Source organism: Erithacus rubecula (assembly GCF_903797595.1).
Source record: "Erithacus rubecula genome assembly, chromosome: 13".
NCBI lineage: Eukaryota > Metazoa > Chordata > Aves > Passeriformes > Muscicapidae > Erithacus > Erithacus rubecula.
In genome coordinates, this window is record NC_136665.1 from 13,326,570 (window position 1) to 13,340,989 (window position 14,420).

Below are 14,420 nucleotides of genomic sequence, written 5' to 3' on the forward strand. Positions count from 1 at the left end.
CTCTCTCCCTGGTCTAGACACCTCTTGCATGTAAGATTCTGAAAATTATCTTATGCATTTATTAAATCTCAGTTTTGAAATTAAATCAAAATGTTGTACACTAGCATGAAGGTAAACACAATCTGACATGGTTTGCTTTGGAGAGCTCATCATCACTTAAGGCTTTGGAACCCCTCTGAGACATGAAAGGATGTCAGGATGAGGAGACAGGTATTTTTATGCATCTTTATTTCATGTTTTTACTCTTGACCATGAAAAGACAACCTTTTCTATGGAGCAGCATGCTGAATTGCTCTATTCAGAGACCTCTGGTGACCAGAGAATGCAAATTTCTTTCCTCAGGCTCTTTTATTAATGGTGAGTAATATGCAAGTGGGAGGAGTTTTAGAAAAAGCATCTTCAGGGAGAATGAGTAAAGGCCAACGTTTTATATGAACAAGAGGTCTGCATTTTCCTGATATTCTAGAGCTTTGTGTGTTATATAAAAGCAGGTTCATCTGAAAACTCTCTCTGTAGTCATGCCTTGATTCTCTGAAGTTTGGACTGAATACTCTTTCTGTTGGCTCTATTTTTTTCCTCAGCAATTCTTCCTTGGAACGACAGAGGGATGTTCTGGGGAGACATCAATTTTTTTCCTTGCCAGCTAATCTGTAAGGATTTTGGCATTGTCAGAAGTCCCCACTCAGCTATCCCATCCAGTTTTTCTTCCTCTGATATGTTTTGCTAAGACAGCTTTCCTTGTGAGTCTGAGTGCTAATTGTGCTCATAAGGAGTCTTTGCCGATGTCTAAAACAAATTTGCATACCCTGGTTTATTAAAGCAAGTAGGAGGGGCCACCTCCTAATTTTCTGAGGAATTCTCTTTGAAGTCCAGCAAACAGGTGAGGAAAAATGTCCTATTCCTCATCCACATGAAGACTGAAATGGAATGTCAGGTATTTATCACCATCTTTGTTACGTTTCTGAGAGATTTAATAATGCCCAGAAAATAGCTATATGCCATTTAAACTGAGGCATTATTTAGCAATTGGTGCTGTCTCAAGAGGATAATTACTCAGAAGTATCTATTTGAAAATTCATCTACTGCTAGTTGTATAAATGTCTACAGTGCCTGAAGTATTTAAATACTGAGAGGCTTTATGATTAAAGTTACCATATTACAATATTTAACAGAGTAGTGGATTTCTATTAATATCATGTGTGCTTAGATTCAAATGCTGGTATTCTCTCCATGACTCAGGGGAATCTGCACCTACTGATAGCATTCCCACTGAGCAAAAGAAAGTGGGTACATTGTGTGACCTGTAACATCCCCAGGTGCAGAAATGAGTGCTCTCAAGCTGAAAAAGCCCCAGGTTATCAGTGTGCAGCATTGCTGAGTTTGGAGAGGACATGACAGCCACTGAAGTGTCTGCTGCCCATGCTGGGCATGATGATGAAGTGCCTTGTGAAGGAGAACAGGGAGTGTCTTCAATATTTGATCCATACTTGTGAAACTAATTAGATCTCTCTTTAACTTTGCTACTTAACTGCAAAGGCACTTGAATGTGTGTCTTTGAGTCTTCCAGAATCCAAGCGAGCTGTTGGGATTTGATCAAACTGGTCAATGCACTCTCAAATTATTATAGAGATCTGACATCATATGCAGACACACACACAAAGCAGGATCATATAAATCTCATTTTCTGGTTTAACTAGGTTAGAAGACTCTGACTTTGCACATAGCTTAATGAACATTAAATTAGTTATTGCCACTCAAGGAAGTGTTCCTGGAGTCCTTACAAAGAGCTGTCTGAACATGTGAGCACAGTGCTCAGCAGTACCAAAAAGGCAAAGAGGAAGACTTGAAATTATTAGAAAATTAATACATAGAAAAATCTTCAGTCCATGTACATATAATTGAGTGGTTCTAACTGCCCATCCTAAAAAATGCTGGGTATGTCCAAAAAACCAGAGGGCCTTCAGTGACACGAAAAAAAGATAAATAGTTGTTATGACATCTTGGCTTGGGAAAGGTGACTCTGGGTGCATGATTACATAGGACTGTAAAATTTCAACAAAGTTAAATAAAAGCTACTTGTTTTGCTTCCCAGTACAGCTAAGGTTCTGCATCCATAGAGACAGAAGGTGCATGTTCCAGGGAAAGGAACACTTTTCCAGCAGTGTATCGAAGTGATGAATTGTGGAACCCCTTGGGAAATGAATTTCTAGCAGTCAGCAGTAAATACAGGTTGGAAAGAGGATTTAACTGAGCTCTGGACACACCAGTCAAGGATGATCCTTGTGCAGCTTCCTGGACAGAAAGGCCTCTGAGGCTTGCTGGAAGCTGCAGGGGTATAGCAAAGGGAACAGTTGCTCTTTGTCCATGTCTTGATTTACTTTCCATTAGTGCCTGGTGCCTAAGACAGGATACAGAGGCTGATGCACCTGTAGCTGTAATCAAGTGCTTTAGGAGGGCTCTCCAGAGCTATATCCCTGCTGCCTGGAGTGTTAGACAATATCCATGGCCACCCTCCTCTACACAGGGTCTGTGTGGAACATTGTTAAGAAACTCAACAGAAAGAAGGCAGCTTGAAATAATCTAAAACCAATCAAAATACCTTCTGAGCGTTGTGCTTAAAGGGAATGGAGCTGGAAATTAGCAGATCAGGCTGGTCTTCTGTGAAAGATTGGTGCACATAATTGCTAGAGTGCGTGGTGCCACCCCTAGCCCTTGGCTGTGTGATGGGAGATCTTGGGAGTGAAAGGGCCAGATGATAATTGGTGAAGGGAAGGAGGTAAGCTGAAATACTTGGATTTTGCAATCTCCCGGGATGCCAGGACCCTGTAATGCCAATCCAGCAACCACTGGGTGTTCAAGGAAGCCAGTCGTGATCTTTAATGTGTTTTTAGCTGCTAAGAATAGCAGGGCTACTAGAATCTTCCAGAGCTGCCATCAATTTCAGTAGTCTTAACAGCCCTTTGGTGTAAGAGATGAGGATGCTGTTTTTTTCTTTCTTTGTCCTTTTCTTTCCCCCCTCTCTGTTGTTCTCCTTCCTATCTGTTTCCTCCGTCTGTGCAATACGAGGCTGGCACAGTGAGCCCAGGCACACTCCCTTTCACAGCACTGCTGTGATCCCATGCCTGGCAAGGCAGGGAGAAGCTGTGTCCTGTGCCACCTGGCAGGAGTTACCAGGTGTTGAAGTGGCTGATAACAGCCATTTTCATTGCCTGCTTCCCACAGAAATGAAGTTGCAAGTATCAGTCACAGAAGCTGTTATCTGGCTGTGCACTTGGTTTCTTTTTGCTGTTACAAGGGTGGGGTTTTTATGTGGAAATTAGGACTGGACTCAAGAACTAGATGTAGCCTATCATACCTCTTTTTCTAAAGGAGAATGTTTTCACCACATTTAATACTATCCATAGATTGTTTTTGTAAGAAAAACCCATTTGCTAACAGACATGGGGATAAGGCATAGGAGGCACTAGAAGATTTAGTTGCTAATTATTTTTTTTTTTTGTACAGTTCTCAACTTTTCTACTATACCTTCAATTAAAAGTTATAAAGATGTTGAAATCATTAGTGTTGCCATGGAGCTGAGCAGCCTGGGTCTGTGCTCTCACCTCAAACCAAGTTTGACTGTTCAGCCTTACAGACAGGGTCACGTTAACACCTTAACACCTTAACCTAAGACTCTTCATACTCTGTTTTATTGACATGAGTAAGCCAAGATGTTGGATCCTTTTTCCCCAGGAATCACAGGCCTTGCTGCTGGAGGGCAGGCTGAGGCTCTGGGTCACTGGTGAATACTGGTTTGTGAACAAGGCAGTTCAGCTCTCTCATGATCAAGCAGGTGACATTACAGCTGTTGGATTCAGGTCACATTCACCACCTTTCTCTACATGCGCCTGTTAAGTGAATGTGGAGATTATTGAGTAAACACAGGCTTTCTTATCTAGGGCTCTAATTACAAACCTGCAATATTTCTGTCATAAATTGACCTAGCAGACTTCTCTTAGTGAAGTGTTAGCATTAGCTGCTGACAGCCTTTGGAGAGTGTGTGTGTTTGACAGGGGATGCTGTGGAAGGAAACTATAATGTTGGATTAAAAATTGAAGCTAGCCAAGGTGGAGGAGGAAAGCTGAGCAAAAACTGAAGTGGGACATGAACCCTCTTTCAGGGGCAACAGACCCTCACCCTTGCAGCAATCACTGCTGCTCCTGAGGTGCTGACATGGGAGTCAGGAGGTGGTGCCTGGACCTAGTTTAAGAGAAGAAATACTGCAATGGGAGTATGACCCTTGAATCTGCTGGGGCAGAATGTATTTTGCATCTGGTGAGAAGGAGCATGTGACTCTTTGCCTCAAATGCCCCCAGTAACAAACACAGGTATTAGTGGTGTTCACTTGTTGAGTGAGGAAAATGTTATTCTTCTTAAAACTGAACATTCTGGAACAATTCTCTGGCTGTGCACTCTTAGGTGACTGGTTATGGTCAAGGTGGTATGGTGAGAGACCATTTGCACCATTTCTTGTTACTGTGTATTGTTAACTTTAAAATTCTTTTTGAGATACCTTTCTGGGTTTAATCTCCTTTCAATATTTAAGTGCAGCATATGCTCACTTTTTTCTAAACCTTCACTACAATAATAGGAAAGTTTAAAATTTAAATTAGGATTTTAGCTTTAATTCTGTTTCTTGAGCCATGATGCATGTTTAATAGAAGGTGGTATATTTGAAAGATCTGTTTGCCAAAATCTTGCTTACCAATACTGAGATTTATGCAAATAGTTTTATCTCAGATTTGTGACTCATAATATGTCTTGTTATAAAAAAAAGTTAAATAAAAGAAGTATTACAGAACATAGGCTATAAACAGACTCTTGAATGAAACAGTGATTTCTAGGTTAATATTTGAATTTTTAACTTCAGTGCCACACTTTTAATATATTTCAGTTCCTTGATCCAAAGCTTCCTTTATATTCTGAAGGCGTGCGATTGCTGTAATCTCAAGAGAAGATAAGCATGACATCTGGTTCATACCTGTGGTTTTAGGGATAAGAGCATAGCTGCTTTATGTTTTATTCAGGGCACTCTCTTGAAACTGCAAGGAATTTGACTCTTTGAGGCCCTTTGTCCAAAGGTTTTTGTACTTGTCTAAAGTAAACATGAAATATAGAAATCTTCTCTCAGTAGGTATTGAATAGACTGTTTATTCTGACCTGCCTGCTGCCAGGAGGGAAATCAGTTATGCAGGTTAATTATCAGATTTATGATAAGGACTTTACTTATGCAACTCCCATATTTCAAAAGTTCCACTGAGGCATTTTGTGCTGTGACAGAGCAACACCAGGAGAGGTGAATGCACCAGTGGCACATCCTGGTGTGGATTTGTGTGGCAGGTGGAACCTGCCCAGCCCTGGCCCTGGGCAGCTTGGGGCAGCTCTCCCTGCTGTGTGATGGGACAGGCTGCACCAGTTTGGAGTGTCCCCACTTCCCATTTCGATTTTGCCAGTGCAATCCAAATAGCTGGTGCTGGTGGTGAGAGGAATGGCATGAGCAAGGATTAAATTGGTTGGGTACCTCTAGAGCCAGAGACACCAAGAGTCTGGAGAGAAGCCAGCAGCTGTCACACTGAAAACCAGACCTTCCCTGGTGTCCATTACACAGGTGAATTGTTTGAGTGTGTGATAGTGAGGCAGAAGAGATGCTTTCAGAAATACATAGGTGTGAGCCAGACTGGAAATGTGACTCTTGGGCATGCAAATCATTTCTATGATTGAAATACAGTGAGGGAAGGGATGAAACTGGCCCAAAGCCTGTTGAACAGAGGCACAATTGGGCATGTCTCCCAACAGGAGTGTGCTCTGAAAGCTGTACTGAACCAAAGCCTGTGAAATTTGGACTCAAATGCCATTCTGGGGATGTTGTTGTGTTCTTTGGGACTCCAAAGAAGTTCAATGTTGTTTTCTTTCAACATCAGTGGGCCTGTAAGAAATTGGAAGTGTTAAAGCTGAGAGGTTGTTTTAGTCACGTTTTATATGGTGATGACACAAGTGAGCAGGGAGTCTCAATATGTCATCTGCAGATAGGTATGAGCAAGGGAGGGGGTGAGAATCAGAGCTGTGCTTCTGTTTCATAGGAATGGGAAAATAACTTTGACATTTAGCAAAGGACCATTACAAAATGTGTTTGCAAATGGGCTTGCAGCTGTGACAGTGGACACGGGTTTAACTTTAAAACACTACACAATTTTCAGCACTTTACTTTTCCATCAGTTTTGCTGCTTGCCTGAGTATTTTGCTTCTTGCTGTGAAGTCTAGTTTTTTTTATTTGTTAGTGTAAATCCAGAATTATGTTCTTAACACACTGGTGCCATTAAGATGGTATACTCAGCTACTCTGTGTGAGTGTGTGTCTGTACACTTAAGAAAAGAAGTTTACAAATGTCTTAACACTGCACTCCAGATGTGTGCAGATAAAACAATCAGAGGGTACAGGCAGAGAAACCTAGAGGATTAGAGACAGAGTACAGAGATATTTCATGTAAGGCTTTCCAACACTGGGGAATTTGGGGAGGCAGCCCATGGTGGGGAAGTATTTCAGTTTGAGGTATTTTCAGGAATCCCAAGTTTTAGAAAGGATATAGTGCACTCACTCCTTGCATATTAAACCCTTTTGAGAATATTGAAGTAAAACACCCACATTAAGCAGATGCATTGGAAAAATCCCTGATGTTTCAATGGGACAGCTGTGACAGAACTAGTGCTGTCCCTGCAGCACAGACTGTCACTTCCCTCCAGTAATCTGCAAGTAGCTGCTGAGCACTCTGCTCTGCTTTTGGCATTATGATGAGGGTCTAGATAGAGGTGTATTCTGCAAAATATGAGAAAACCCATTATTTTTTTTACCCTCCAAGTAAGCTCTTGTCCTGGTCTGGTTCTGCTGTAACTGTCCATCTACTTCACAGTTCATAAATAAAAATAACTCTGCAAATGTACAGCCTGGAGGATTTCACATCTCCTCAGAGATAGGAATGGCCTTTCGCCCAGCACAATGCTGCTGAAAACGTGCCCCATCTGCTGCATAGCTTTGAACCCAGAGTGAAACTATAAATACTTCAAAATTTGTTCTGAGGCATTTGGAAGTTCATTAAAACTCTTGGAAGACCTTGCTTTCTCCCACTGAAAAAAAAAAAAAAATAAAACAAGAAGAAGAAAAAATAAGAGGAAAAACCTATCATCAACAAGAAAAAGGACCACACACAGGACATTTTAAATTCTGCAGTGCAAGAAGAGGAATTTGTGTTAAGATATGAGCTCTCAGAGGAATGAATACTTCTGCTAGTGCATCTTTAAAGTAAATGGGATATGAAATTGTATTAATCACACATGCTAGGAAAAGTTTCCATCCAACCAACCAACATGGTTTTCAACTGTGTCATTCTTCTCATTAATTTCAAATTTTAAAGACTTTTTTTCATAAAACTTGTGCTTAAAGAAGAGATAGGCAATCACCACATGAGGAACTGAGGCCCAGAAATGGGCAGTCATCAATGCAAGACAGCAGAAACTCTCTAATAACCTTTCAGTCCAAGGGCTGATAGGTTGCCACTTCTCAAGTTACCAAAAGACTTGATGTTTAAGAAATATTCCTACTTTTACAGAAAAAAAACCCACAACAGAATACTGAACTATTTCTCTCTCCTTTGTTTTCATGGGCTTTTTAATCTTTTCAGGAAGGAAAGAGCTTTGCATTTTCAAGGTTTTTCTTCCAGGCATGAAGGCAACAGCCACAGTGATATTAAAATTGCAGTGAAGGTTCTCCTGGAATCGCATCATTCTGGTTCCTTGGACTTGCAGTGAAATACTGTTTGTCAGAAATCCTCTGATGGAAGGGTACAAATGAGCAATATTGTGTGGGGCAGTCTTCTAGGCTTTTTTTATTTTTGTCTCCTCTCCTTGGATCTCTTCCATCCCTTGGACATGTGGTTCACATCCCTTTCACAAGCTGACTGAGCACCCTGTTGCAGCAGTTACCACCCACGTTTCCAGAAAAAGAGCCTCCTAATTTGTGTGTCTAACAAGATGCTGTGATGTAGCTTGATACACATGTAAAATTACCACAGGATGAAGATATTTTAAACATTTTTAGGAGATGAGAAGGAAAGGTTCAAAAAAGTCTCCTGCTCGTTATACTTCAGTTCTTGCTTATGTTTTAGTATTAAAGTGTTAATATTATCATCTCCTGTGTTTGGAAGGAGGTCAAATATGAAGTAACACTTGTAACACAGAAGAAGGAGGATCAGAAACAAGAGGTGTTGCACTGGGAGGGAATAACCCCAGCTCTATAATTCAAGGGTCTTGTGCATTGTGAACGAGAAGACTTACTGCTGATTTTTTGTTGGTTTTGAATGATTTATAACATTTCACTTGTGGTAGAGTGTTGCAATCTATGTTGTCATGGAAATTCTATTGAATTTATAGTTCCATTTATCCAAAACGATTTTCCAGACTTCATTTCATGGTGAATCATATGGCTGTTACTTGGAGTACAAAGCAATTGCAAAAAAGTTTCACGTTACAGAAAGCATAAACACTGACACCGTTATTTTCATATTAGGGTAATACAAATGAATGCAACATGCAGCTTTTTTAAATGGGCCTTCCTTGTGTAATGACTCACTGTGCACACATGAGATGGATTTTCCTGCTAGGAATGGGAACAGCCTAAGGGGCATTTATTTCTGGCAGTAGAAATCAGGGAAGTTTCTACTTCTACTAGCAAGGTTCTTCTCTCTTATTCAGGACTAAATGCTCAAGATATTGAGTGGTATGGCCATGACCCAACAATGCATGGGAACCCCGGGTGACCCCATGAGCTCTGGGTTTCCTCCCTGTTCACTGAACTGTCACTGGACCACTCACAGGTTTAAATGCTGTGCAGACTTATGGGCAGAAATGCAACAACTACCATCCTTCAGGTTGAAAAAGACTCTGAAATTGCTTAGTCTCAATTTATAGCATAGGTACACCTACTGTGTTGTTTTGGAGACAACAAAGCAAGAATTCTTGCTTACTGTTAAAGAAGATGAAAGGGAAATTTACCATTCTTCTGAGGGATACGAACGTCTAAATTGAGTTAAATTCTGGTATTTCACTTGCATGATCTTGCTCTTCCTGTTGTTTCAGCTCCTTTCATTTTTTTCAGCCTAGCATTGTATTCATTATCAAGTTGCAATTACATTAGGACAAAGTCCCTGTCTGACTCTTTGTTTTGCAGTTTTACCCAGCACACTTTTAGGCACTGTAGAATACCAAGTTATGACATTCAAAATACATCTCTCTACCTGCCTAACTATAGTTAAAAATTCACTGATGAATAATAGACTAGGCAGGAAAAACATGCCATTATCTGCTCCTGTTCAACTTTATCTTTTCAAAAGAATGCAATATACTCTGTGTTATTACATCAAGCTCTGGTAGGAGAACTGGAAAACATCACGATTCGCTCTTCCCCCTGCCTTTCCTAAGCAGATTTTGAATATGTTATAAATGATAAGTTTCATGGATTTTTTAAAGAGAATATAATGAGAAGTCAAACATTAGACTTTATTGCCCCAGTGTACATCTCACACTCCAGTAAACACACAGACTGCAGGACAGTTCTTCTGAATTTTTAGTGCTGCAGTGAAGATTACATTATGTCTGTAGAAAATTTTTATTCCAGCCAAATGGATCATATCATCCAGTTCACTGGAAATCTATGCACATATTTAAAGCAAAAGTAAGTTACATGTGAGCTTTCAATTAAGAAAAATCATGTATGATTCATAATCTTAGCAGAGAATTTATTTTTGTGCAAAAGGTTTTAAATCCAGTTGTAAAAGTGGCTGAGAATAATTTATTCTTACAATGTAAGCAGCAAAGACACTAATTAAGAATTAGTATATTCAGTGCTTAACTCCATCATTTAAAGCAAACATTTCAAAATTTTTTTTTCACCACTCTGCAAAGACTTGCAATCTACCTGCACTGCCTGGGTGTTGTGCTCTTCTAAAAATACTCTCGGTCTCTAAAGCAATATATAAAAACACAACACTGCTCCCTCTGCGTCCTGCCTAATTCATCAAAAAATTGGCTGGTCTATTAAACCTTTTATTTTTTTAAGCTTTTTTACCATGCTTTAAATTGCATGGTAGTCCTTGGATTGCTGGAAGGAAATGAGCAGAAAGATAATTCCGATGATCCTTTCCCTTGCACCAGAATTCCTGATTCTATTGAATATTCTGTACTCCACATCTGTGACAGCACAATGAGCCTTTGTTCACGTTTTAATCTAAAGAGAAATCTGCTGTAGGAGGTTGCACAGGGTGATAGCAGCCCAATTTAAAAGTCTCAATTATTTATTTTTTAAATACTTGGCATCTGTCTGTGGAAAATGTACTTGCTTGGTTTCCAGTCTCTTAGAATTGCTTTGAACTCATTCACATCTTCTGGGACCTATCAAACACTCATTGTGGCTTTTCTCTCATAAGTGCTGAATGAGTTTGGCCATGACAGCCTGTATTGGATGTAAACTTTCTGTCTCTGTAGTGGGGCAATGACAGCGAGGAGATGTCGTGCACAGGAATGGGGATTTCTGTCTGGATGCTTGTCCTGCCAAGCACAGAGACAGAGCCTTTTATCTGTGGATGGGTGGCTAGGAGAAGCCATTCATTGGAAGCAGGCTCAATTCTTGCAAGCCAGTGACATTTCATAATGAGGGTTTAGTCATTCAGAGGCAATTGCACTTAATAAAATCAGAACTGGTCTCTGGTGGGCAGTATTTCTCAGTAATACACACATTTTGGACAGCCTGTCCTTACAACATTAGCACGGTGGCAGCCCAGTTTGGCATCAAAATCTAAGCACAGAGCAGGGCCTGATATTTGGCCAGGTCTGGATAACACCGGATTTCTGTGCATGCTGGAAGAACATGATTGAAGAAAGGTGTTTCTGCAGGGAGTAGGTTGTCCTGAGGAAGAGGAAATTTCCTGCCCCCAGGGCATGGTGGAGAGGGGTAGGAGCTTGGAGGCAAAGGCTCTCCAGGCTGGAGAATCACCCACACGTTGGATGTAGTGGTGTATTCACTTGTGTAAGTGATGCAGGCTGGGAACAGACAGACCTGGAGTGCTTGGAAATGCAATGGTTGGCCACTGGGTCTTCCTGGACAGCAGAGACTAGAAAACATGTTTTTTCAGGGTGACTGGTGATTATCTCCTGGGTTATGGCAGAGTGAAGGCTTTCTCTCTAATCCTCTGTTTTAAGGCACTTGTAACAGTCTAAAGATTTTGCCCTCAGTGATATTTTTTCAGGCTTAAATCTGTGCTGTACAGCAAATCTCTCTCAAGTTTGAAAACAATTCTTTTGTAGTGTGAAGAGTGTCAAAGCATGAAGTTTTCCCATTAAAAGCAAACTCTTGCCCTCTCCTTGTCTTGGTAAAGCTCTGTAGCTACAGTAGTATTAGTGGTAACATTTTAGGATGGAGACTGTTTTCCTGCAGGAAATGTACCTTTGTTTCACAAGGGATAGTTTGTCTCAGCTTGGCTTTATCAAAATGCTGAAAATTTCAAGTTGCTTGGACATACTTGGTTTTTATGATACCTCTTTACAAGGTAAATGAAAGTACACTGCTGTGTTGCACATCTGAGATTAAGGAAAGCCATGTAAGCCTTTCCCAGCCTTGTTAGTTGTAATGGGGCTAGATGTGAAAGCCTTGTAAATCCCATCTATTGTGCCATAGAGAACAGGACACTTGTGCCCTCCTGGACCTGTGCCATGAGGAAGGCACAGTCAGCAGGGATGTGTGGAACAGAGAATTCTGACTGCACACAGGTACTGCCACACTACAAAGGGCATTTCAGGCTTTACTGCCTTAAATGTTTTAATTTTGGAAAATAGAAACTGGTGAGGAATCACATGCAAAAATGTACAAATAATGCTGTTGTATGGAGCTGCAATCAGTCAGTGCCACAATTTAGGTTGGATGTGCAAGCTTGGGTGATTCTCCATTCTGCATTTCATAAATAGCATATTATAATACGATCCAAATTTTCTTTAGCTTAAAAGCCTCTTTGTTGCATTCTGTGCTGCTGCTTTTTACATCCCAGGCAGAGACCGTAGAAGTCATTTATATGCAAAGCACCCCATATATTGTATGTACTAATTATATAATAAGGAGTAATAATGAAAATTTTCTAGCATGTTTAGGCCACTTAAGTATGCGGTGAAATTAATTTTACAGTTAACTGTCTTATTCCCACTTTGTACATAAAGAACCTTATCCCACCCATAGAAAATATTAAATTAACTATCTACTGATAAATGCATTCAATATTATGTATATTATGGATAAAAGAACAAAAATACATTGGATACATTTGCATTTTATTGTAAATTGGGGAAAACTGATGAGGCTGTATTATGGAAGAGAACAATATGTGATCACATAATTAGAATATTGCCATAATACTAATGCTCAGTGATGTCCAGGTGTGGTTTTATGAGCAGCTAGAACCATGAGGCTTTGGGGGTGTAACTTTACTGTCTTCTCAACATTGTTTTTGCAGTGTATGTGTGTGTAAAGTATATAATAACAATTCTTCAGATACTGTACTCCAAAGTGTTCCTTCTAGCTGTATGAGCACATAAGGAAGCTACTGTATGACAGATGACAATAATTTTTCATACAGGACAGTTCCCCTTGATGTGATGGATGCAGAGAGAGCAGCCACGTTCTCTGGAAAAACACCAGGGAGCAGTGGTAAAATGCTCTAATGTGTATGGTAATCAAGGCAGAGTGTGATTCTCTATTAGGCTGAGATTGCACTGCTAAGATGAGAGATCTGAATGAAAAACTCTTTTACCAAAGCCCTTTGCACTGGTATGCAAGAGAGCATTGTAAAAATTAATTCCCTTAAAATGCTGTGAGCAAAATTGATCCAAAATGATTCTGGCATATGCTGAACTCACTCAGTGATGCTTTTTTTCATAAACTCCTGTGAGGAATATATTGTGAAATGTTTTATGTAAGGCATAGATAATTTTCGACTTTATTTTAAAGAGGAGCAAAATGTAATTTGATTGTTTTGCCAGGTTTGTCTTTGCTGGATAAGCTGAAGTTTAAGAAATCCTACCTGAAACAAACTGTTTCTAATTTCTGCATCAATGAATGGCTGTACCTTGCTCTGCATTTGTTCAATGCACAAATGTCAGAATCTGGAGGCACTGCCACCTTTGTGAGATATTGTCAGCATCTGTGCATGTGCTGTCAGTATGCTGGGAATAGGAAGGCCAAAGAAGGGGAAGAAAATTGCTTTCAAATTTTATAAAGCTAGTGTGAGGGCCAAATTTTTTTTATTTCTTTGTGAGCTATCTGGAGTGTGGTCTTCCTTTTGCTGAAAAAGCAATGCATGCTCTGATCTTCATGTTGGCCTTTTCCCCATACAGTGATGTTTTTTCAACTATATAATACTGGCAAAGACCTATCCACTACAGCCAGGATATACAGTCAGAAGCCTGGGAATCAGTGAATGTGAGTAGGAATGTATCTGTGCAAGATGAAAGGGTATAATCTCTCTTGGCACATACAAAACATGGGAAAAATAGTGCATTTGTGAGTATAGTAGGATGTGTCATGCAGCACTATTTTGGAAAAGCCCAAGCAGGTGTTTGGGTCCTGCAGACAGACTTGCTGGAGCGAGCCATGGTCAGACCAGCAGTGTGTTGGGAGCCAAGGACAGTCTCAGCCAGACTTTACTTCTCCCTCAAACTCTGAGCTTCACATCACTAGTGGTGTGAAAAGGGCAGGTGATGAGCAGAGTTGAGTGCACAGGTTCAGCAAAAGGCTACTGGCAGAGAGGCCAAAGGGTCCATTCCCATTTCATAGCCAGGAGCAGATTTTATTTTTTTTGCTGACATGAATGAGCACAAGTGAGCATAGATATCATCCAGGCAGTGCTGGTTTGGGTTGTGAAACCCATCTGGAAGGTTCCCTGAATGGACCCAGGAGCAACAACTGTGAAGTCCAGTCCTTGTGCTTGGCTGTCTCCATTGGGCATGTGGTTTTAATTTGTGTTGTGTACAACAAATGTTGCCAACACTGAATTTATCCTGTGACTATGTGCACACCTGCATGGTGTAATGTTGGGAAGAGAGCATTGCCCACTTTAAACCAGATTCTTTGGAGCAAATCATGGCTGATAGAGATGGACTAATACTAAGGGCTTCTTTTGGAATGAGGGGGTTGAACAACTGTTGGAGAAGCAGCAGTATGTTCAGACAGCTGGCAGAATGGGAGCTCAACTACTGTGGGAAGTGGAACAAGAACCATACAGGAAATTAAGAGCACAAGCACCCAGAGGTCTGTGTAGGCTGCCCTTATTCATGGCATGTGTGCAGTGA

At 40.5% G+C, this 14,420-nt stretch overlaps 1 protein-coding gene across 2 annotated transcripts in view; it reads left to right on the forward strand.

Annotated features, from left to right (window-relative positions):
- The window catches only part of PTPRG (protein tyrosine phosphatase receptor type G), a 384,534-nt gene that overhangs the window by 235,038 nt on the left and 135,076 nt on the right, over positions 1-14,420 (forward strand). The gene's annotated exons all lie outside the window — the stretch shown is intronic.